At 35.8% G+C, this 26860-nt stretch overlaps 1 pseudogene; it reads right to left on the reverse strand.

Annotated features, from left to right (window-relative positions):
• Window positions 1–18819: 18819 nt before the first annotated feature.
• On the reverse strand, window positions 18820–21450 carry LOC149161590 (L-type lectin-domain containing receptor kinase SIT2 pseudogene; annotated as a pseudogene).
• Window positions 21451–26860: the final 5410 nt, after the last annotated feature.

Below are 26860 nucleotides of genomic sequence, written 5' to 3' on the forward strand. Positions count from 1 at the left end.
TTAGAAGAAGCTATATTTTCTGCCAATGACTGATTTTTCCCTCGTTCAACTGTTTCCCCTTCTGCCTGACCATCCTCTGAATTCATGCTTATCAAATTCATGTCTAACATTCTGCAATTTTCTTCATCCATTAGTCTAGCAACGCCCTGACCTCTAACAATCTTGGTGGGCTTTAATTCTATGTTGAATTCAATCAGCTTTGCAATCCATTTAGCCCTTCTTCCATCAGCATCAGGCTGCGTTAGGACATCTTTTATTGAAGCAGAGGGCACATACACAATTATCTTGGAATGTAGAATGTAAATTTTGAAAGCTTTCAAAGATTTTATAAGAGCATATGCTTATTTCTCAATGATATCATACCTCAACCCAGCATCCCTTAAGGTTTTGCTGAAAAATGCCACTGGATGCTCTGAGCCTTCCTCATCTCCTTGCAGCAAAACTACTGCAAGGGTGTCATCAGAGGCAAACGAAAATATATGGAACTCCTTGCTGTAATCTGGGTTGATTAAAGTAGGAGCTTCCATAATAGCTTTCTTAATGGATTCAAAAGATCTTCTTGCTACATCAGTCCATTTGATCTCTGACCCCTTTTTCAACATGGAGGTAATGTGTCTTACAAGTTCTGCAAAATTAGGAATAAACCTCCTTAGAAAATTTATCTTGCCCAGAAAGGACTAAATATCCTTTTTTGATCTTAGGACAGACAAGGTATGTATTGTTCTTACACTTTCTGGGTCAATTCTGACACTTGCAGCAGAAACAATGTGTCCTAACAACTTGCCCTCTTCTAAATAAAACTGTGAATTTTTAGGATTGACTGAAATCCAAAACCTTCTGCACTTTAGGAACACTTTCTTCAAATGTTGTAAATGGTCTTGATGGCTGCTGGAGTATACTGTTATATCATCAAGGTAGATAAGAACAAACTTATCCTTCTCTCATACAAATGTTATATCCATAGCTCTCTAAAAGGTGGCTCCAGCATTCATCAACCCAAAAGGCATCTTGGAATACATAAAAGTGCCCCAAGGAGTGGTGAATGCAGTATTCTCTTAGTCATCTGGATGCACAGCAACCTGGTTATACCCTGAAAATCCATCCAGGAAAGACATCACTTTGGCTCCTGAGACCTTTTGCAGCAAATGCTCCATCTTGGGTAGAGGATAATTATCTTTCTTAGAGCATTTGTTTAAGTTTCTGAAATCAACGCAAAGCCTGATTTCTCCACTTTTCTTCCTTACCACTACCAAATTGGCTACCCATTTTGAATATCTGAGAGGGACTATGATTTTGGCAGCCAGTAATTTCTTGATTTCTTTTTCAATCAAAGGGAAGAGTAAAGGATTTATTGGTCTTAGCTTCTGCTTGAAAGGGATGGTGTCTTTCTCTAAGGGAATTTTATGCTGGATGATCTTTTGTCATAAGTTTTCAGGTCACTATATTCCCAGGCAAAATTATCAGCAAATTGCTTCATTAAATTGCAGTACTCAAAACTTTGGGCAATAGATAGATGAGTGGACAAATTTATATATCTTGGATGATCTGGACTCCCTATATTATGCCTATGGAATGCAGATTGTTCTTATTTTTGGGCAGCCTTATAAGGTACATCATGCTGGTCAAACAGCTTTTCTAAGGGGACTAGACCTTTAAGTATCTGATTGCTGGGTAGTTGGACAATGCTATTTTTGCCAATTTTGTTTCTAAGTTGGGACTGGGGACTTTCTTCCAAGGCTTCATTCTCTTGATCAATTTGCATTTCAGAGAATTCATCAATGACTTGCAGAAATCTATTCACTTCATCATCATCTTCAAAAACTTTCCAATGCTAGACATTATCAAGCAAGGATGGTCTATATTTCATCTGAACTTCATAAACTAGTCTGGGAGGCATAGGAGGGATAAACATGCTAGCAGACACAACCAGGGAATCAACGAGCTGATTTTTTATTCTAGGAATATATGAGATACAAAAACTATCAAAAGAATCTTTGAGTCTCCATACCTCATCTCTGTATGCTTTCAGCCTTGGGTGCTTTGCTTGGAATATTTTGTTCACTTGCTGAATGACGAGATCAACATCTCCAAACACCTTTATGTTCCTGATTCCTCTGTCTTTAGCTGCGTTAAGACCCAATATCAGAGCCTCATACTCTACTATATTGTTGGTAACTTGGAAGGCTAGCTTAAAGGACAGATGGGTGCTTTCCCGTTTTGGAGATATCAGCACCACCCCTGCTCCTGCAGTTTCCCTTGAACAAGCTCCATCAAAGAACATTTCCCAAACCTAACTTCCCTGCTCTCCCTCAGCCTGATTCACTGGTTTCTAGATCTGCATTGAGGCCTTTTGGGATTCTTCAATTTGGAGAATACATGCCCCAGAATCAGTGTCCACAGCATAAATGGGATGATTAGAGGGGTTCTTCTCATCACTGATGATATAGGCCAGCTGTGCTTCTCTGTAAAATCTCCTGCTTTCCCCTCCAAAAACTGGGACAGTGGCATAAGACAAATCATTCTGTAATGTCCCACCCAGCCTCTTAATCCACCCTCTAGACAGTAGCATGCCAAACTTAGGAGGAACATCTGCTACCACAATATCCATCATCATGCTCTTCATGGGCATCTGAGTTAGGGTAATGGCCAGGTCTTTGATTAATCCTAGGCATTTTACCTTTCTTGAATGAAATGAGAATAAATCATGGTATGGTCTAGTGATATCAAGGCCTAGCTCGTCCATGACAGATTTGGGCATCAGATTGTGGCTGGCCCCTGTGTCCATCAGGCAGTTATGGAGGGTTTTGTCATCAATGGTCAAGGAGACATAGAATGATGCGCAACTATTATCAGCAGGTTCAGTCATTGGGCTAAGCACAATTGCAGGCTTATCGTCTTGCAAATTTCCATAGTCATGGGAGGCTTGTGAGGCTTTCAGCGCAAGGGCATCAAGGATAGGCTTTCTAAAAACTTCACTCTTTACAAGTTCTATTAGTGGTACAGATATTTTTAACTTCTGGACTTCTGATTCAAAGCTGAAAGGGGAAGGGGACTTTTCAGGACCTCTTACCTCTTGAGCTAGTGCTTTGAGGATGACTAGATCAGCTATTGGTCTTTTCTGTCTGATATTTTGCTGCTCTGTTGGGACAACAACTCTTTGGGCAGGATTCTCCTTGACATTGTTTGTTCTTGCCCTCATATTATATCTTTGTTGCTCATCAGTCTGCAGAACAGCCTCTCTATCCCACTTTTGATTGGCTTAGTCCTGTAGTAACGATTCTTCATAGGCAGCCAATGTCAAAAAGGCAGCACTGCCCTTATCTTCCATGCAATGGATTTCATCCTCTTCTTCAAACTGCTCCTCCTCCATGACTAAATTTTGGAAGGGAGCTTTAACCTTTTGTTCTTTAGTGGCTTCTTTACCCCTCTGAATGATCTGCAATTGTTCGTTTGCTCTTCTGAATGGATTTGGGCTTCTTGGAGCAAATGTGTTTGGAAGCCTTGCCTTTCTATAACTTTGCTCAACCTTCAGCTTAGATATCTCAACAACCAATGACTCTATCATTTTAGTCATTTTGTCTAATTTAGGTTCTGAAGATGAAGTAAAGGAAGAAGAAGCCTCACCTCTCTGCCTCCTTCTATCAACATGACCCTTGAGTTTTTCTACAACCATGATATTAGATTCCACCTCTAAAGCCACATCTTGCATTTCAGCTAGAGTGGCACAGCTTCTTTCTCTTCAAAGCAGGCAGAAATCAGAGTCAAAAGCACTGGCATAGGTGAGTTTGGCAGAGGTGGGGGTAGGCTTTACTTCAGCTGGTATCTTACTATACATACGATTGAATCTTTTATTGAAATCAGGCAATGATTCCCCATTTTCCCTCTTGAGGTTACCAAACTCAGTATGATAGTATAGCAGGTCTTTTTTATCTCCCTAATGCTTCATAAATACATCATCTAGTGCTTCAATGTCTGCTATAGACCTAGGGGTCAATTCTTTGAACAACTTTCTAGCCTCTCCATCAAGGCTCTGGACAAACACTCTCATCCAAACATCATCCTCACTAATATCTAGGTTATCAGCATTACTATTAAAAGACTCAAGGTGTTCTTCAACTGTTACTCCCTCTGTACCAGTAAACTTGGGCATGTATTTTTGATACTCTCCTACAGGCATGACATTTAAAGGAACATGCAAGACCAAGGGTCCATACCTAGCAGCTATGATTCTTTCCATCTTTGTGGGTGCTTGTTGGCCTACCATGACTGGGGTAGGTGGAAGGATACTGGTAGTTTGAATGGTAGGGAGCAGTGAAATAGATGACAGAGACAAAGGAATATGATAAACTGTATGGGAGGCTTTCTTTGGGCTGAGATCCAAAGGGGAACTGAATTAACAAGGAGCTTTATGAATCTCTGAGGGTATTTCTTCACTAACAATGCTAGGCTTATTATCTTCAAACCGTACATTCTCAGCTATAATCTTCTCTTGCAGAGATACATAAGATTTTTTAGGCTTACCTGATCCTGATGCTCCTTTCTGTGCTGTTTTGCTCTGCTTGACAATCCTCTCAGGGTCAGGCACTGGGTCAGCTGGTGATTTCTGAGGATTTCTCCGAGTATGCCTCACAAACTGAGCCAGAACTGTAATGTGGAGTCACCACTAGGTTGGTCCTCCAGTAGAGTCGCCAGATAGATGATTACAACCAAAAATGTGTCCAAACTTTGTCTATCATCAAAGCTAGAGCTGTGTCATTCTCCCAGAGAAGCTGAGCTTCAATCTCCTCTCCCCGGCAACAACACCAATTATGTTATCACCCCAAGAAACTCTCCTAGGTTGTAGCTCGGAGATGCCTGGGAACATAGAAATTCAACTTATTGTTGCAAATGGATGAATGGAAGGAATGATGCTTGTCCAAGCTAGATAACCACTTCTACTTTGCTTAACTCCAAACATGCGTGAACACCCCCAGAATACAAGGCTTTAGACCACCAACTACTCACAGTTTTAAGATTGGGTGAATATGGAGAATACTGACCACACCAGCCGATGCACAAGACCATGTGATGGTTGGATGCAACCAGTAAAGAAGTCTGCAAATCTAATCCTCTTGGTGCACAGATAGGATGACAGCTCTCTGGCACTAGAGGAAGAGAAACTTGAATAACTCATTCAATGGCACATACAAGACTTTAACACAGAGATAGGATGACAGCTACTCTAATGCTAAACATCAAGAGTTCAGGAATATAGCATATTAGGCACAACTTAGAAGAGAAGAGTAATGGAAAGTGAGCAATTAACAACAAAAGAAGCTTGTATTAGCTGAAAATGAAGACGAGACGCTGCAAGTATCAAAATAGTTACAGTCTCTGGAAGTTGGACTTGACACCAAACATCAACCATCAACCCTGATTACATCTTGTTTCTGGGTATATATAGAGTTTCAATACAAAGGCACTTGGCCATTCTAGGTGTGGAGGGGTCATAATTGACCACCAACCGCATTTAGTTGCCTGATGGAGCTTCTGAGTGCATTTTCTTGCTTTAGTGGATGAATCTGATCTTTTCCTGTGCTCTATTGTCCTCTCGGGCAGCTAGAGTGCTTGTATCAATGAGGCCCCATAACTGTTAAATGCAGCTATCTGTTCGTGCTCCGTTCTTTTCCTCCTCGGCCATACTGTTTGTTGAATATGGTGGTTGAGGAGAAACTGCAAACAGTATTGGAAGACTAGTCACCTTCATCCTTCGGGTGCACGGAATAGTCAAGGGACGCAGACTGCATAGCAAGTGGACGAGTCGGATGAAGGAGTAAGATTGGCTGTCGAATCGGATGGATAGACGACGAAGATGACTTGGTGAGGGCTATCAGGAAAAGCGGGGATGGAATGAATGTGGGCCGTTGGATCTCAAGTGGACAGATCCAACAGTCGTCGGGTGGCAGAAGTGCGCAGTGGTTATCGGGCGAGGACGGAGGACTGGGTGGTAAGCGGTATTGATCGCACCGCCGTAGGACGTTGGGTGGTAAAAGGACAACAGTGCGCGATCCCATTCAGAGTGTGACGCGTGGCAATGGAGGAGAGAGGAAACCACTTTCCATCGCATTATCATCCTAACACTTTGTGGACGTGAGGAGAGCGAATGCCGTCCGATCGTGGTGGAGATGATCAGACGGTGGGGATTTGATCGTGTGGGTCACTTTATTTGATGTGACAGGAGCCGTTGTATCAGCGGGAAGAGTCAACGGCTGTGATTTAAAGGTGATAATGGGGTTATGGAAGCGTAGGGTCATGTGAACACGGCTTTATGAGGGTTTAGGCTTTGCGATCGGGGCCTGAGGAAATAGGGGTTTATGTTGGGTTTTAGAGGAAAAACAGAGGCAGCGGGGGTGAAAGAGAGTAAGTGGAGTAAAGGAGAAGAAGGAAGATGACCGTTGTGAGCTTTCTTTTGAGCATAAATAATATGGCCAAGCTTAGGTTTGGCCTTCAAAAACCACAGTTACAGCAGAGCTAACAGGCCCCTTCATATGTAACTCTAGGGAAGCAGGTCAGGAAGCAGATGCCATTTTACAAAGCATGAAATTCCAAAGGAGATTTTTTTGGAGATATGACCCTTTGGAATTCATATCCAAGAAGAGGAAAAAGGTCAAGTTAGCACCTTTCATCCACCATCCCATACCTAAAATTGAAGCCTATGCCAACCAATCAGAATGGGTGGAAGGAACCTTAATTGATCAGGACAACACCAAGATAGACATAGAAAATGCTTTGATCGACCTAGAAAAACAACTTGATGAGGGTTCTTTCCTGCAGGTGCCAGAATAGTCGAGCAGGCTAGAACAGTCAGATAGGCCAGAACAGTCAACCAGGACAGAACCATCAGAAGAACCAGCAACTACTTCAAGTGCACATCCAGTCATGCAAACTCCTCAGAATGAGGAGAAGGTCCCAAAAAGAAACAAAGAATGGGTTTCCACTTCAGGAATGCCTATTTCTGATGTACAACAATAATCAAACAAAAGGAAAAAGCCCAATCTAGCCTCTGAGCAAGAATTTACTGAAGACTCAGCTGAGGTCACCAACACAGAGGCTGAAAGAAGCAGACCCACCACTCCATCTAGGAGTGTGTAGGAGCCTTGCACATCACAAATTTAGTTTTTTGTGAGCCAGCAAAGTGTTGAGGTATCTTCCTTCAGAATGCATGCAGATAAGGACCAAGATATTAAGGAAAGATACAAAGAGATCAAAGCCAGAAATGAGAGGCTTAAGGCCCAAACATATGCCCAATATCTGAAGATGACCCCCACTAATCAAACAAGGCTAATGTCAGCCTTTGATATCAAAGAGGGGAAAATGCAGATGACTTTCATCAAGCCAACCACTCAGTAGCCAAGAGCAACATCAGATTTCAAAAAGGTGGATTTTGAAGTACTGGCAAGGGATATTCATCCCATTGACCAGATTGAACTACACAAGCAAACAGGGGAGATGATATACTCCACATTAACAGGGAAGGCCATTTCTTCCCACCAATTACAGAACTCCCTAAACAATATATCAGCACAATTTCAGTTGGAGAAGGCATCCTCACAAGCCAAGGATACTAGAATCAAGTCCTTAGAGGACTTAGTGATTGAATTGGGACACGATCCCAAGGATGTAAAAGCTACAGAACAACTGATTAAAAAGAAAAATGAAGATATTGCTACACTTAAGAAGCAGCTTAAGATACCTCAGCTACATCACCCACAGACAAGGGAAGTCCTAGAAGCACAACAAGGACATGAAGAGCTCATGGACTTGGTCCTGAATCTAAACGATCAACTCAAGGAGATAGAGAAGGAGTTGGACACTTTAATTCAGTCGAAGCAAAGTGACTTGGCCACAATTTCTAGAACTGTCATCCCCACAGTATCTATAGTAGTTCATTCCACACTGGAAGCATCGTTGGCACCCACAGCTCCACCTGCCACAGCATTGCTAGTAACAACTAAGCCTACTACAACAACAGGTACACCAGTAGATAAAGCAACAGAACTTGTCAAAACCATGGAAGATATGTCTATCCAGGCTACAGAGCTGAAAAGATTAAAGGAAAAGGTGGCAAGTTTGGAAATTGACTACAAACTTGCCCAGCTCAAGCAAAAAGAAGAAACACAGAAAGCTCAGAGAATGGGTGAGAAAATCAAGGTCCTGGAAAAAGATTTGACACTACAGAAACCACTTGGACAAACCAAAGAGATGTTGTGGGCCAATATCACTGACTCTGTTAATGATATTTGGCCATCAATCCAGGTAATCTTTGAGCACACAGAATTAGTAAAGATAGTTACTGAAGCTATCCAAAAAGTAAAGGAAGAACTAGGGGATAAACCATAGGATGCTAATTGACTCATCCACTTCCTAAACAACGAGAACATATATGAGCTCCATGAGCTTAACATAGAAGATAGGACTGAGGCCATTCTGGAGATTAGGAAGGTTCTTTCCAAAAGAAACCTTATGCTTAACTTAGAAGAGAAGTGCCATAACATGCAGGTAGCCATTGATAGGTTCATGGCTAAGTTTCAGATTTTGAGGGAGAAGGGTCTTCCCAGTCCTATGGTCATCAATGAAAAACTCATGACCCAACTAGACTATGGAGATAGACTAAGAAAATTGGCTAAGGAACAAGTAAGTTCTTTAGCCATTAAAGCCTTGCCAACAGGCAAAGTGTTATATGACACATTGGAGAACTTGTTTTTCCTAGAGCATGAGGTGAAACATTTGTTCCTCACCAAGCCAAATTTTGCAAAATACACAGAGGCAGATGAAATCTACAAAAGGATGGTGAATGTAAAATTCCCTGATGTGGAATGGTGGGAAAAAATGACAGATTTACTATGATAAATTTACATCAGAAAGTTACTGCACAGTAAATGAAGGAAACCAGCTAAAACAGGTAAAAGCAGAGCAGCAAGGTCAAAGAGTAGCAGGGTCAAAGAGTATCAGTTGAAAGATGAAAGTAAAGAAGATTCTAGCATAGAAATGCTACAAATATCAGCCAACTTAAAGGGCTCCAACTCAACTGAAACAACCAGCAACACTACAATAAAAGGGACAACATGAAGTAGTTCAACATCTATCTCTATCTTCATGCAAAAAGATATTTATTTTTCCTAAATTAAATCTCAAATTGTTTTGAGATATTTTGTAAATAATTTTGTATATATACTTCATATTTCGAAGTATGTAGGGTGGATTCCAAGACATTTCTATAGACTTTTTCTCTCAAATCAAAATTCTATTGTATCAATGACTAGATTGGCTTGCTAGATCAAGGAATAAAGATAAGATATTTTACAGGATTCTTGTGTAAAGAGAAATACAAATAAGTATTCTCCCATGTTCAATGTTGTTTTTCCTTATGTTTTTTCCATAATCTTTTGTGTAAATTTCTAAAATCTAAATGTATAGCAAGGAATGATATTTCAGAAATTGATTAAATGCACTCTGTCTTGACTACTATGCATTATTGTATGTTTTCTTCACAAATCTAAGTTAAGGAATTCTTGACTACTCCTTAGTTTATATATCCCCTAGCCATCTATTGCAAGGAATTCTTAATTGCCCTTTATTCATGATCATCCTTTGTTCTTCATTCTGATCCTGGTCCAACGATTCTTAAGTGCCCTTTCACCCAAGTTAGAATTACTTCACCAATTAGGCCTAAAGATTTGCATTTTTTTTTGCTAGCCTATCCTGTGAACATTCCCTTTAATTATCTAGTGCATTTATGCTACCCATTTGTTGACTCCATAGCCCAATGGCTTGAAGACCTAGCTCTATCCATCTGCTCCAAGAATTCCACCACCCAGCCTTCAATTCAAAATTAAAACCCCAACAAACATTAAGAACTAGCCTAAAATCCCATAAAAAAAAAAAGCTAAATTATATAGAGAGAGCCCTCTCTGAGTCATAAGTTGGCTAGATCCTATACTTAAAAGATTGGTTTGTGGTTACCTCGGTTGCTTCCTTCTTCTAATAACTTCTAAGGAAAATTTGGAGTGATAACACCCTTCACGTGTTTCTTCTCACTAGTGGTTTTTTGACATTGGATATGAAGGATTTGGAGTACCCTAAAAGACGACATTATATGTAAGTTTAATGTGGTTTCATTAAGCAATAATAATGAATTAATATATATTAACTAATAACAACTAATAATATTAATTAACAATAAAATTATAATTTATAACAATTATCAAAACTAATACTATTAGTTGGAAATCATTCCACAAATATTAAAATGAGAAAGTGGTAAGTACTCTTTAATACACATGACATTATATATCAAATTGCTATAATAAGTTTATAATTTATTCAACAATCATATGTTTACTCTCTCTCTCTATATATATATGTGTGTGTGTGTGTGTGTGTGTGTGTGTGTGTGTTTTAAAAGTTAAATATTATATTTTGTATAACTAAAAGACTAATAATATTTAAAGAGTAAATTTGTTTCCATAATCTTCTTTTGATAGAAATTAATAAAAAATTCATAACACACACACACACACACACACATATGATTATTTAAATTTATAAATAATAATATTTTTATTCTATATTTAAAATTGAAATATAAAGTATATATTATGAATGATTTTAACATACTATAAATTATTTCATGATGGGGGTGTGAACCGAGGAGAGTATAGGAGCATCCTGGCTCATTTACCCTCCCACCCCACCCCCCTATGGCAATGGTAATGATGATACATGGTAGTGGGATGGCTTCAGGAATCGACTTGGAGAACATTCTCAAGGTAACATATCGTACATCTAAGGTGGCACAGGGCTAGTGGGACTATGGTTTTGGCAATGAAATAAACTAGAGCGTTACTATGAGTGATTCCAGCTCCTTCTATGCACATGGACTTCTCGGTCTCGTAAGTTGTTCCTTATGTGGATGGGGGGAGGCCTTACTATGGCAAAAGAGTGGGTTTATCCATGTGTAAATACTTGTGACTACATGGAGGAACCTCAACTGCATTCTAATCGCACCACTCTACATGCTAATCACACCACTTTGCATGCTAATCACACCACTCCGATTGGCCCACAAAAGGGTGGTAAGTTATTTCGCTACAACTTTTGTGGTGTTATATAGTTTAATTATCCATGCAAGAATTCTTTATATGTCACATCCACCTGGTGATCTGCTTTGGTATTTCTTCTGTGTGTGGGTTGGGCTTACCCATAGGTTGATAGAGTGGGTTTGGTTTGTGGGGTTTAAGGGTGTTCATGAAGTCTATTTTCTTTCTTTTCTAGCTTTGTTGTTTGTGGAGAAATATAGTAACCCATTTTCTAATGTCATTAAACTCGCCTGGAAGGGTAGAGATAGGTGACCCCTATCTCTTAGAGGGGACTACTAGTTAGTGCCCCGTGCCTAGATTTTTTGGGCTAAAAATGTTTCCATTCAAAGGAAGACTTACTTTGGTTGTCTATTAGGCAAAGACATAGCAGGCGCAGGCACTTATCTCTGGCAAGAATCAATCAATGTGCTCCTTCTCTCTCGACAAATCCCAAAGGGGGTGGCCAAAGGGGCATGGGAGAGAGACGCCCGAGGGAGAAACTAGAGGAGGAAGGAGAGATAGACCTAGCCCAAGGAGGTTCACTAGGCCATGTTGGTCTACCACCCCCATTTGACTCAATTGAAGCCCAGATTTGAGTAGTATAGGCCTCAGTTGACCAACTTGCTCAAGATAGGAAAGTTGATTGCAATGACACCATTAGCTTCTTCTCTGACATTCTGCATAATCAAGCCTGTATCTTGGATCGTCAGGTTTCACTATGTCACAACCTACAATGGTTGCATGACCGGATGGCTAGCTTCGAAGGGTGGATGACCCACATGGAATCTCATATCCATGAGGCCTTTCACTCACAAATGGAAGATGGGAATGTTGGTAATGTTTCTCATGCTCTAAATGAAAATAATATGTAATGAAAAAAGTGGGATATGTTTTGGGTTTTTATAAATTTCATACATGTTGGGCTTTAGATAAAAAATCCTCTAGTTTTGTGGAGATGTTATTTGTTATTTTCTGTATATACTTAATGTCCAACAAATCAAGTTGGATTGAAGCCTTGCAACCATGAGAAATGCTCTTCTCATGATGTATTATCATTTTGATTTAATAGAAAAAATAGACTTACGAAAAAAATATATAAATTATATATAATTTAGGAATTTATAATTTAATTATTCATAGAAAAATTGGAACAAAACCATTCATGTGTCATGAACTTTAGCATCACTAATATATTAAGAAAGGTAGAAAATTAAAATTTGAACAATTTTAATATATATACTAAGAATTTTTTAGATTTTTTTAAATATACACACAATGTGGTTTCTAGGTAAAGGATGACTCAACAATTCTTATGGACGACCTCACAAACATCATTAGTCTATCATAACTAGTTTTCTTTAATGAATCCAAATGTGTGATTTATAATGGTAATTATTGTATATTTATGGTAATATTGATTTGGGTATATTTTATTTGTTATATGTTTTGAAAGATTTTTGAATGTATTTTTTAGTTTAATTGAGAGTCTGACAGAGATTTGTTGGAATCACAAGTTTGAGTTGTGATTTGTTCACAATTCAAGTTCTCAAGACATTTTTCAAGGCGTTGAACCCATTGAACCCATATCTACATTCAAAAATAGATTTTATATAACAAAGATAAAGATTAGGCCAAAACAATTTACACTCAATTCCTAGGAAGATTTAGAAAACTTTATTACATATATTTTTAAAGTTTTAAAAAATGTTCATCGCCTTTTATTATTTTTAAATAAGAAAATAATCTCTCGCGAAAGAATTTAGGAATAATATTTAAACAGTCAATTGATTTCCATAACCTTGTTGTGATAGAAAATAATAAAAAAAATCTCACATACACACACAACTCTCTCTCTCTCTCTCTATATATATATATAGTTTTTATTATTTAAATTTATAAATAATAATATTTTAATTCTATATTTAAATTTTAAATATAAACTATATATTATGAATGATTTTTTAGTGGAGTGGCTTTTTCTACTATCCAGTATGAGAGAGACGTGTAAGCATATTTGTGTTTAATTTAGAGTTAACACGTGTTTTTTCAATCTATATATATATGTTTAACTTGGAGTTGACACATGTCTTTTTCTATATATATATATATATATATATATATAAACAAAAATGAGTATATGTGTTTGGTTTGTTTGATTAAAAGTATAATAAAGCATCAATTATCTCGCTCTTAGTGAAAATATTTCACTCTTATTCTCAACCATAAATAAAATATTTAGATGTCCATATGAAACAACATAGTCTTATATCAACTTTATAGAAAAATAAAGTAGTTAAAAGTTAAATATATATATATATATATATATATATATAGAATGCAATTGAAAAAAAATAAAAAATAAAGTATACTCTATATATATATACAGGGATCAAATATGTGGAGGTCCAAACATTTTATTCAAATTTTGCATCCTAAAAGAAGTTTCCACCTCAAGAGATTTGATTCCTCTAGACTCGTGCTAGATCCATGGTTAAGATCATCTATACTAGTAACAAATTATAAATTATAAAATTTATAATTTACAATTTAATCTTTCATAAAAGAATAGAAAAAAACCATTAATGTGTTATGAAATTTAGTGTCATTAGTATATTAACAAAAGTAGAAAATATAAATTTTAATAATTTTAATATGTATATTAATTTTTTTTAGCCTGGAGGGTCATTCTACAACCCAAAATGAGAGAGATATGTAAGTATGTCGGTGTTCAACTTGGATTTAACAGATAAATTAAAAAACAATTATCACAAGGTCAAATATAATAAAAAACATAAATGAATATATGTGTTTGGTTTTTTTAATTAAAAGTATTATAAAACATCAATAATCTCACTCTCACTCTTGGTGGCCATACTAAGGAGAACTGGTAAAAATATTTCCCTTAAGATATAATAAAAAATGAATATATGTGTTTGGTTTGTTTAATTAAAAATATAATACAACATCAATAACCTCACTTTCATTGTTGATACTAAGGAGAAGTGGTAAAAATATTCCACTCTCACTCTCAACCATAAATAAGATATATCAATGTCCATATAAGACAATATAATTTTTATAGAAAAATAAAGTAGTTAAAAGTTAAAAATGAACTATATATACATTATATAACTGATTCAAAGAAACATATTTTATATGTTTTTTTATAGTTAAAACATTTTAAGCAATTTCATTGCCCATGTAAATTTTGATCCATTTTATATTTTAAAAAATGCAACCTAAACAATGAAAAATTATAAGTTGTCTCTATATATATATTTAGAGGATCAAATCTATTGATGTGTAAACATGTTATTTAAATTTTTCACTCTAAAATAAGTTTTCACCTCATGAGATTTGATCCTCTTGGCTCTTGCTAGATCTTTGGTTAGGATGGATCTGGTTGCGGGTACAAACTGATTTAACTACCCTTATGGGCGACCTCACAAACATCATTGTCTTTCACAACTAGTTTTCTTTAATGAATCCAAATGTATGATTTATAATGGCAATTATTATATATTTATGCTAATATTGATTTAGGTACATTCTATCTATTATATGTTTTGGAAGACTTTGTAGGGTTTTGAACTGCCCACAATTCAATAACAATGATCAAAATTTGGCCAATTTTTTTCACTAAATTCTTGAAAAGACTACAAAAACATATAATAATTAGACAATGCCGATAATAAAGTTAATATTTTTTCAATCTAGATTTGAACATTTATAGAACTTTATTACATATTTTTAAAGTTTTAAAAATTATTCATCAAATTTTATAATTTTTAACAGAGTTTTTAGTGCGACTTTTTGGACTTTCCGCTGATGAATACAGCAGAAAAAAATTTAGGTTACTTCGATTGTGCATCGATTACCCATCAAGCTTGTGATTTCAATAAATTCGTACAGAAATTAGACCAAAAATCCCACATGAAAAACTTCGAAAAAGTCTCACTAAAAAAACTCAATTTTTGCATCGATATGTGCATTCTACAACCCAATATAATGTGTAATGTTGTCCGTACATGATCATTCCCTACATTTTTGTTCGTTGAATTTGTTTTGGCTTGGAATCATTGGATTCATGTTCTCAGTGCTCTCCACCTACAAGAAAGTTCCATACATTCTGAACCATGTAAACTCAACAACAAAAAATTTACCACAATAAAATTCTAAATCAAGTAAAATTTTAAACATGTTTGCTTTTTACTAAAGTCAATAACTTTTAGTAAAACAAAGTAAAAACGTTAATTCAACGATAATAAATTTACCTTCAACAAAAAATTTTTACCACATTAAAATTCTAAATCAGGCAAAATTTTAAACATATTTACATTTTACTGAAGTCAATACCATTTCGTAAAACATAGTAAAAAGGTTAATTCAACATGAAGAATAAAAAATCATGCTCCAAAATATTTTAATATTTCCTTTAATTAATATTTGTAAAATTAATTTTTAAAAGGAAAACCATATGCTATGGATATATTAAAATATCTAAAGACATAAATATTTCCACATCAAAATTATAATATTTGAAAATTTTGTTATCATGCCATGTAGAAAATATCATTAAATCCAATATTAATATTAATATATTAATATAATATTATAATATTAATAGTATACATTTAATAACTTAGAATTAATACAATATTAAATTTGATATATTATAATATATATTAATATATCATGATATATATTAACTTTAGATATATATGGGAGGGAAGAACAATGACAAAGTGATAGAGGTGTAGAGATAGAGGGAGTGAGAGGAAGAGAGAGAAAGCATGAGAGAGGACTTGAGAGACAAGAGGAGAGAGGGAGGGATAGAGGAATAGAGTTGGAAGGAAAGAGAGGGAGGGAAGAAGAATCACATAGAACAAGAAAATTGGAGAGAGAGAGGGAGTGACAAGGGAGAGATGGAGAGAGAGTGTATATGTTTGGGGGTGAGTTAGAGAGATAAATAAGGATAAAGAAAGAGAAGAGGGGAGAGAAAGAGAGATATTGACAGATTTGGAGGGCAGAGAGAGAGAGACAGAGAGATGAGGGGGAGAGCCAGAGGGAGGCAGGAGAGAAAGGGAGAGAGAGGAAGGTAGAGAGTAAGGATGTGAGAGAGAGAAGGAAAGAGCAAGGGAGAGAAAGAGGGAGGTAAGAATAAAGACACAGAGAGATAAAGGTGGAGAGAGAGAGGGGGAGTGATAAGGGAGATGGAGAGAGAGGGAGAGAGAAAAGTAGGAGGGAAGAGAGATAGAAGGGGGTAGAGAGGGAGAGAAGGGGGAGAGAGAGAGGAAGAGGAAGAGGGAGGGAGAGATAGATAAATATGGAGAAAGAATGTGTATGTTTTGGGGGTGATATAGAGAGACAAAAGAGAGATGGAGAGATAGATATATAGATGGAAGGTGAAGAGAGGGAAAAAGAGAGGTAGAGAGAGGGAGAGATAGTTAGGTATGGAGGGAGATAGTTAGGTGTTTGGGGGGGGGGGGAGTGAGAGGGAAGATATAAATATAGATATAGGTATAGATGGATCGGGGAGAGAGGGAAGAAGGATTCTTGCACTAGATGAATTAATTTCAGTGTAGATGGTGATTTCTAATCCTATTTGATTTCATGCATTGCAGGAGATAATTTGAAGGAGAGGGGAGAGGAGGAATGAAGAGAGAGAGAATGATAGAAGTGAGAAAGGGAGAGAAGGGTAAGAGAGCAAAAGGGAGACACAAAGATGGAGGGGGAGAGAGGGGGAGAGAGAGAAGAGAGAGAAGGAGGGATATAGTGATATGGTTTGAGGGAAAAGAGAGCGAGAAGGTGGGGGAAGAGAGGGAGAGAGACAACTTGAGAGAGAGGAGGAGAGAGGGAGGACAAGGAGATGGATTTGGAAGGGGAGAGAGGGAGGTAACAAGAAAGCCATACAGAAAGAAAAGTGAAGTAAGAGAGGGGGGGGAGTGAAAAGGAAGAGATGGAGAGAAAGTGTGTACGTTTGGGGGTGAGATAGAGAGACAAAGAAGGAGATATGGACGGAGATATAAATATAGATGAAGGGGGGAGAGGGAAGAATATTTTTTGCACTAAATTCATTGAATTCATGGTAGATGGCCAGTTATAATCCTCTTTGATTTCTTGCACTAGATGCATTGATTTCAGTGTAGATGTTGATTTCTAATGATATTTGATTGCTTGCACTAGATGCATTGATTTCAGCGTAGATGTTGATTTCTAATCTTATTTCATTGTTTGCACTAAATGAATTGATTTCAGTGTAGATGTTTTTAATTCTATTTGATTTAATGCACTACATGCATCGATTTCAGTGTAGATGTTTATATCTAATTCTATTTTATTTCCTGCACTATATGCATTGATTTCAGTGTAGATGGTGATTTCTAATTCTATTTGATTGCTTGCATTAGATGCATTGATTTTGGTGTAGATGGTGATTTCTAATCTTATTTGATTTCTTGCACTAGATGCATTGATTTCAATGTAGATGTTGATCTCTAATCCTATTTGATTGCTTGCACTAGATGCATTGATTTTAGTGTAGATGTTGATTTCTAACCATATTTGATTGCTTGCACTAGATGCATTGATTTCAATGTAGATGCTAATTTCTAATCTTAATTGATTGCTTGCATTAAACACATTGATTTTAGTGTAGATATTGATTTCTAATCTTATTTTATTGCTTGCATTAGATTCATTGATTTCAGCTTAGGTATTCTCTAATCTTATTTGATTGCATGCATTAGATGCATTGATTTCAGTGTAAGCCCAAAAAATGACTCACAATGTGCATTGATTTTTGTGTTATAGTAATTCAACCCATTAATATTGGAGAGCAAGAGAGACAAGGTATGGTGTTTACTACAATAGATCAAGTTAAGGAATTGAATGGTTTACGATGTCAACTATCCTTTTCATATAATCGATATGAAAAGATGGAAAATCAAACAAATAATGTAAATATTTTGTAAATATGACCACTCATTAAAAAATTCAAAATTACATTATTTCTTGACAAACAAACTAGATAAAAAAAATCATCAAAATATTTTGAAGGAAATAAATTATTTCAAGCAATGACACAAATGATTTCAAGAGTAATATTGATGCAGTAAATTATTAAAACTACTCTTCAAGATATATTTAGTAATACTTGGTAATACTTGGACACTATTAAGAATTATTAATTGTCAAAAGTTGCAATACCTAAAATTAAATTAGGTAAATGTTCAGTATCAATCATCTTGCAAATTATTGACAAGATTGTGTTTCTTCTTCATGACCAACTAATTACTAACAAACAATTACATACACATATAGAAATATAACACAATAATTGTAACATTCACAAACATTACCATCTAAATCCAAACACATAAACGCATAAACCACTATGAATGATATAATCATATCAAACAAAGAAAACATAATGTAAATTTCGAAGTGAGAAGTTTATCTCAAACATATACATAATAATAATAATCTAAAATGTGTCAAACATATACATAATAATAATAATCTAAAATGTGTCATTGGTGCTAACGAGCCTAGATCCATCTATCATGCTCCTAGAGAGATCAAATTCCTCCTAAACTTTTTCTCAAATTCTACACTCCAAAAAAAATTTTACATGTAAAGAGATTTAATTCTTCTTAGAATAATAAATCTAGAGTAAAATAATCTAGATTGGCTGACTAACAAAATAATATCTTCATAAACACACCTTATTCCTAGAATTTAGCACATATAATATCTTCATAAACGCACCTTATTCCTAGATTTTAGCACATAGATCACTATTGCATATTTATATTATATACCGTTAGATGGATCAAACGTCACTCTGTATTTTGAAATAATGTTTATTGAACAGATCCTCAACGTGAAATTGTTTGTAGGGTTTGATAGTTCTGGAAAAGCACCGTACCACCCACACAAATTTTCAATCAACAACTCGATCCGACAAAATAGAAGCCGAACTGAGCGCGAACCTTCTTTCTGACTGCCTTTTGCTCGACACTTCCTGCAAAATCTCATTAGATGAGTACCTGAAAAGGCCTCCCGGAGAAAGACCGCTAATACTGATCACGTTAACCCAATCTTCGCGGAGGTCAGGAAGAGGAGCTTCGCCTTCCAGTATTTGACAAATATGGCGAATGCTCATCCTGTTCTCCGGATCTGGATGGGAACACAGCAACCCCAATTTAAGTACCCTCTCCATCTCCGTCACATCATATTCTTCCCCTAGCTTCGGATCCACCACTTCCAGCAGCTTCCCCTTGCTGTACAACTTCCATGCCCACTCCGCCAATAATATCTCCTCCGCGTCCACGGATGGATCCACCGGCTTCCTCCCGCACGCGACCTCCAACAGCAGAGCCCCAAAGCTGAACACGTCCGAGCTGGGAGTGGCCTTCCCCGTGTGTATCAGCTCCGGTGCTATGTACCCTATCGTTCCCACCACATGAGTCGTTTCAGGATTCTCGCTGTGATCATACAGCCGCGCGAGGCCGAAGTCTCCAAGCCGCCCATTCAGTTCCGAATCAAGAAGCACGTTGCTCGACTTGATGTCTCTATGGATGACCCTCTTCTCCCATTCCTCGTGCAGATACAGCAACCCCGCCGCCACGCCCTTCAGGATCACGTATCGCTGAGACCACGGGAGGAGCGTGGTCGGGTTCCCGAAGATGAATTTATCCAGGCTGAGGTTTGGCATGTAGTCGTAAACGATGAACAGCTGCCTGTGCCTCCTGCACCACCCACGGAGCTGAACAAGGTTCCGGTGCTGCAGGCGTCCCATGCTTGATATCTCTGCCACAAATCCCTTCATTCCCTCACCGAACTCCTTCGTTATGCATTTCACTGCAACTTCCTGGCCGCTGCCGGGGAGAATGCCTTTGTAAACCCTGCCGAAACCCCCGCACCCCAAAATATTTTCGTCCCGGAACCCCTTCGTGGCGATCTTGAGATCCTTGTAACTAAATCTATGGGGCCAGAAATCTCGCTCCCATTCTTCTACCGTTTCCTTGGAATTCGCCCTGTGAAGAAAAACAGCGACAGCTACCAGAAAAAAGAGAACCAGAGCTCCCAGTGTAACACTGGCTATGACTTCCCGGCTTCGGTGTTTGGAATAAGTATCAGCAAAGGAAGGCAGACGCGAGATATCGAGGTTTGGTGCCTTACCTTCGGTGGTGAAACTCCACGCCAGAACGTAATGGTCTTCAACGAAATTCCCTGTTGCCGCTGAAAAGCCGACGAACATCTTCTCTTGCAGAACGCTGTGCAGATCGATTTTCAGAGATATCAGCGGTCTCTCCGGTCTGGACAAGCCGGCCAACGTGATGGTAACATTGAGGCGGCTTTGAAGATGATCGTAATCGATCCAGGCTTGTATGTTCCGTCCGCCCTTGAGGCTGATTCCATGGAAGTCCTTCCCATTCCAATACCCGGCAGGATTGGTATTCACAGAGAAGAGACTGTTGATGTCCACGCCCACGTGGTTGTCGTCGGTATCATTGACATCCACATTCTTGTTCGTATCGAACTCCACTGCGAACAAGTGATTGTATGCGTGTCCGTTGCTGCTGAAGTTAAGCAAACCCAGATACTCGGCCGACAGAGCGCCCATGAGAGATGTGTAGGGGGTGACGATGAAGGCCATTCCGTTCCCGCCTGCCTCAGCGCGGGGATGCACTATGCTGAAAATAAAGGTAGTGCTGAAGGAAGAAAGCGTCTTGTTTGTTTTCATCTGCAGAGGAATTGAATACAGCGCGCGACCGATCAGGGATTGCGAGCGATTTGTGAGGGCTAGAACGGATTGGGAGCGGATAACTGAAGCACCCTCATCCAAAATCAAGTTGGTTCCATTAAATCCGTGGAACGCGAAAGTGGTATGTCCCTGATCCTGTGCAGGGATATGCTGTATGACGAGGGTGCTGAAGGCTATCAGAACAAGGCTGCGCCATGTAAACATCCCAACTGATTCTTCAGCCTGAGACAAATTCTTCGTCTGAGAAGGAATAAATGGATTGATAGTTTGATCTTAGACTGATGACTTATGTATTAAAACACTCATATAATCTCATTTAAAAAGAAAAAACTCAAAAAATTAATTGCTAAGCAAAATAACGACCTCTGTAAACATTCAACACGGTTCCATATTATGCATGAGTTACAGAGTCCCTGGTCCTCTTCTTAATAGTATGAACTCCCCAATCCTAATAATCAGGCAGGACCAGAACGCACCTTTTGTTCGTTGTTCAAGAAGGACTAACGCTATCTGAACTCAAGGATTTGGGGGTTCGGAATTCAGTAGTTTGAAGCTGCTCCGATTGGAATGCTTTTGGAAACAAAATAATATTTGACTAGAGAAAATATGTACAGTCTGATCGGATAAGATCTGCAGGCCCTTCGCTTGGCCACAAAAATAATGTTTGATTAGAGAAAAGAGAGTAGCTACTTGTGTTTTCAAGAGTCACATGCAGAGAACCTTTCCGAAGCATGTGATTGACTTTTTACATCACCTAATCGAAGTATGCGTGCATGTGATTGACTTTTTTGCACCACGTAATTGCATTTTTTTACAAGAAAGAAAAAAGCACGGATATTTGTATTAAAACAAAAATTATATTACATAGTATGATGCGATAGATCCGATCCATCTTATATAGCTATAATGTAAATATACCAAACTATAAGTGTGTTACATAAATTATGTTTATCTAGATTTGTTCTATCATATAAAAATTTGATAAATCAAGTCAAATATATTTATATGTTTCCCAAAAAGAAAACCTTTGTATATTACATTGCCTTTGAAGACATATATAAATTGATAACTATAAGTGTGTTACATAAATTATGTTTCTGTAAATTTGTTCTATCATATACATTTATGTTATAAAAATTTCATAAATCAAGTCAAATATATTTATTACATAGCTTTTGAAGACATATATAGATTGATAATAAGTAAAATACTACGAGTAGATATTCCTATCTCAAAGATGTTAAGAAAAATTTATGTGAATGAAATTTTATCAATTCTTTGTATGTTACTCATGCAGTAAACAATGTAATTGATCTTTCCCCACCTTTAAGAGTGTCTCTATTTTGAAAGGGCATTAGTAGTATGATTTTTTTTCTCTATAAACATAAGAGACACACTTACTAAAATAGTGTTTTCATTCATCCAATTCTATGCATCCAATTTATAAGTAGTGGAGGATCAAATGCAGTCATTCCATTTACCTAGTCAATAGCTACTCAAGAATCTCCATAAACATCTAGTGTATCAATGGACATGCATTTAGGGCAGAAGAGGATGCCTATTAGGGCAATGATCTCTCACCTCGTATTGGAGCCATATCCACCATTCTAACTGAAAAAGAAAGAAAGGTTGGTGTTCATAATAATGTAAGCCCACATCCACATCTATAAAATTTGACGCCCCATCAAAAAAATCGTATAGATATCTTGACAAGAATTTTTTAGGCCTAATACATCTCTTCAAATTCTTAAAAGACACCATTTTATATTCATTGAAAAATACAACTATATTGATGCAACAATGGACCATATCAAAAGGATGTTCATCGAATATGAGTGTGTTCTAGCTTCTCCAAATGCCCCAAAAGATAAAGAAATGAAGTTGTCTATATTCCTCATATTCCTTTCTCCATGCGTGTATACAATGAATCATGGAGTTCAAAACCCATTGGCCAATGATTTTCAATCTTTGTAGCACACGAGTCAATATTTCCATCGCAAAAGAGCATTTAAGAAAAAGATGAAGTGTATCTTCTTTTACCATGTTGCACGTGTAGCATCTTCCAAGTCATAGAAGCCTCTCCTGCATATATTGTTCCACATCAGTCTTCTGTTTCACGAGACCAACAAACCGAAACATTTGAGCTTCATTGGCATCTTCCAATACAAAATCTTCCAGAAAAACTACTTGTCCACTCCCACTGAATTGTACAAAGAGATAAATCATATATATCATAGATCCATCCCATCGATGATTTTCCATCCAATCTAAAAGCATCATCCCTGTCCATCAAGGAGATGCCCGACATTGGAGTATACATTTTCGTATTCATGTGATTGAAAAATACTTACAATGACCTTATAAATGTTGCAAAGAAAATAAGCGTGATAGAGGACCAAAACAAAGGCTACTTACAACCACCTTATAAATGTAGCAAACAAATAGGTGCCAATAAAGGACCAAAACAAAGGTTTCAAACAAAAGTAACCACTCACATCTAGAAAATGAACAATGAGGCTTGTTGACTCTAAAAGGTATGAACAAGAAGTATGGCAAAGTCAGATTTGAGGAAAAATAAATTACACAGCACAACTTCTCCTACTTATTTTGTTCTCACTACAAAATTTGATCAAAACATAGTACATCAATACTCTTGAAGATGTCTAAACATTGTCCACATTAGCATTGATCAAACACAAATAAGGAAATACTTTCAAGGTAGTTAACAAAAAAGAAACAAGACAACAAGTCTAGTTGATCATTTGACTAGACAACAAAGTAGCAACAATAGTCTCTATTATCAGTAAACTTCCCTTGATGAAACATAAAAGAGGGAGCAACAGTGAGAAAAGCCTAATGAATATCTTAGTTGAATGATCGAGTAGAAAAATACACTAGTCGACAACTTCCAAAAAAAAATCAACAGTAGACAATAGGAATGTTGTATGACTACAAAACCAATAACATAGTTACCAAACAAATGGGAACTATTACCTCAAAATGGATACTCTAGCCCCAAAACCCCCAAAAAACATGAAAAACAACCTGAAAACAAAAAGTGTTGATGCTTAAATAACCCTTTGTTTTGGGTATATTTTCAACATTTTTAAAAAATGGAAGTAAAAGCAATTTTTTGTGAAAAAACATTTTGAAAACGAAAGTGTTGATGTTGGAATAACGTCTCTTTTTTGGGGGGGTAAATTGACAACATCTTTTAATAATGACGTTAAACATAAAATATCATGACTCTGGAAAAACTTAAAATTCCAATGATAGACATGCCATTAAAGTTAAAATATCGAAAGTCCTAAAATTCCAATGATTTTTAGGCATGGTATTAAAGATAAAATATCATGTCTTTGAAAAGTCTTAAAATTCCAAAGATGACATTAAAGATAAAATATCACCTCTATGAAAATCCTTAAAATTACAACAATTTTCAGCGATGGTGTTAATATTATTTTAAAAGATTATTACCACTTAATTTATATTAATTTATTTTTATTTAAGTTTATCATATTAATAACAATTTATTAAATATAATTTTGTTTTATATAATGTATTAAAGTAACTGGATAGGAAACACTTCCATTATGATGAATGAACAATTTTACAAATAGAAATGAATTTATATGTGACTTTGGAGTCTTTTTGGAAATTTGTGTGAATATTTTATTTTTAAATAATTTAAGATTTTGAAATTGTTTTTAAAATCTATAATAATTTAATATTAAAATTAAATTTCTTTTGAATTCTATAAATCAAAACTAATAAACATATTAAATATTTTCCATATTCAGCCTTCTGTGATCCATAATGAATTAAGAAAAATCTTTCGATAGAAATCACATAAGAGAAATTTTTGGCCAACACATTTCAAACCAACAAGTGTGGTTCATCATTGGGACCAGATGAAGAGCAGACCATGGCAAAGGCTTAAATAGAGAGCAATGTAGAGACATAATTTCAAGTAATGGCTATATTTGAACAATAATATTTAAATTATGATATTAATTTATTAATATATTAATATATTAAAAGCAAATATTATTAGGTAAAAGCTATATTAAACGGCTAGTTTTTGAAAAATATTATTTAAATAACGATATTAGTTTATTAATTTATTAAATAATATTAATAAGTAACAGCTATATTAAACCGCTAGTTTTTGAAAAATAATATTTAAATTAATTTATTAAAAGAAAATATTATTAGTTTTTGAAAAATAAATTTTTTAAATTATGATATTAGTTTATTAATTTATTGAAAACAAATATTTATAAGTAACCGCTATATTAAATAGCTAGTTTTTGAAACATAATATCTATATTAATTTATTATAAAAATAAAATAAAAATAAAAAAATCAAAGTAAAACTCTAAACAAGGAGAGAAGTAAAAAGTTATAAAAAGGAGTCAAGACCCTAATTGAGACAAGACATTTAATAATAAAAAATTGTCATTTCCAGAATTATATCGACTGCTAAGGAAGTACACCATCAACAAAAAAATGTTTTCCTAGACTTATTACTTCTACATATTTTTTATTTTGACATATATATGCAATAAAATATATTGGGGATATGATAACATTGAAAGAATTAAACCAAAAACAAACAAAAAAAAACATAAAAAAATGATAACAAGTAAATAAAATATACATATCCAATAAAATATATATATCCAAGGGACCACTGAAAAGATTGTGAGGGTCCTAAGGAAGCATAAGGTGGCTTCAACCTTTAAGCCTTTAAATACCATCAGGAGCTTCCTTAAATCTGTAAACCAAGTGGACCCCAAGAATATGAAGGATATTTATGTTATACCATACTCTTGTGGGACTCCCTACTTTGGTAAGACTGGTCGCTCGATTAATCAAAGGATTCGTGAGCATGTCGTTGACATCAAACATGGCAGGACCCGCTCCTCTGCTTTGGAAGAGCATGTAGATAAATCTAAGCATCACATCTACATTGAGGAGGCCCAAGTTGTTGCTAGGGTTAGTCATTTCCACCATCGTAAATTGAGGGAGGCCTTCAAAATTGAAAAAAGACCCAATATTTTGAATAGAGACGATGGTTGCAATATTAGTATAAGTTGGGTTCTTGTCGTGTCCTCCTAGTTTTTTAGGTTTCTTTTTTGCATTTATTTTGATTGTTTGTTTAATGATGTAGGTATTTGTGTCATTTTTATAGTATTTATTATTGATTTATTCTTCATTAGAGTTTATTTTCTTGACCCTTCATGTTTTCTTAAGTATTTTATCATCATATTCGTTCTTGACTCCTTTAGGTATTTTTGTTATTTGTTTTATGGGCCTCAGCCCCATATTTGATTGTTGACCCTACTCTCTCTCTCTCTCTCTCTCTCTCTCTCTCTCTCTCTCTAATATATATATATATATAAATATATATATATATATTTCTTTTGACTTGTGTATAGTTTTGTTTTGTTTTATTTATTTTCCATTAATTAATTTTAATTTAGTTTATTATATTTCCATTAATTATTTTTATTTATTAAATGATCTTGTCTCGATTAGGGTCTTGATCCTTTTTATAAATTTTGACTTCCCTCCTTGTTTGGAGTTTGACTTTGATATTTTCATTTTTGTTAGTTTTTTTTAATATTTGATTTTAATAAATTAATTTAAATATTAGTTTTCAAAAACTAGTCATTTAATATAACCGTTACTTATTAACTTTTTTTTAATAAATTAATAAACTAATATCATAATTTAAATATTATTTTTAAAAAGTAGCCATTTAATATAGTCGTTACTTAATAATATTTGTTTTTAATATTATCATAAATAATAACTCAATTTAAATATTATTGTTCAAATATAGTCCGTTTCTTGAAATATTTGTCTCTACAATGCACTCTATCTAAGCCTTTGTCATGGTCTACCTCTTTCATATGGTCTTGATGATGAAACCACACTAGTTGGTTCGAAATGCATCGGCCAAAAA

Source organism: Pinus tabuliformis, chromosome 5_2, assembly GCF_031772625.1.
Source record: "Pinus tabuliformis cultivar Carrire ecotype Pingquan chromosome 5_2, CPIR1, whole genome shotgun sequence".
Lineage (NCBI taxonomy): Eukaryota > Viridiplantae > Streptophyta > Pinopsida > Pinales > Pinaceae > Pinus > Pinus tabuliformis.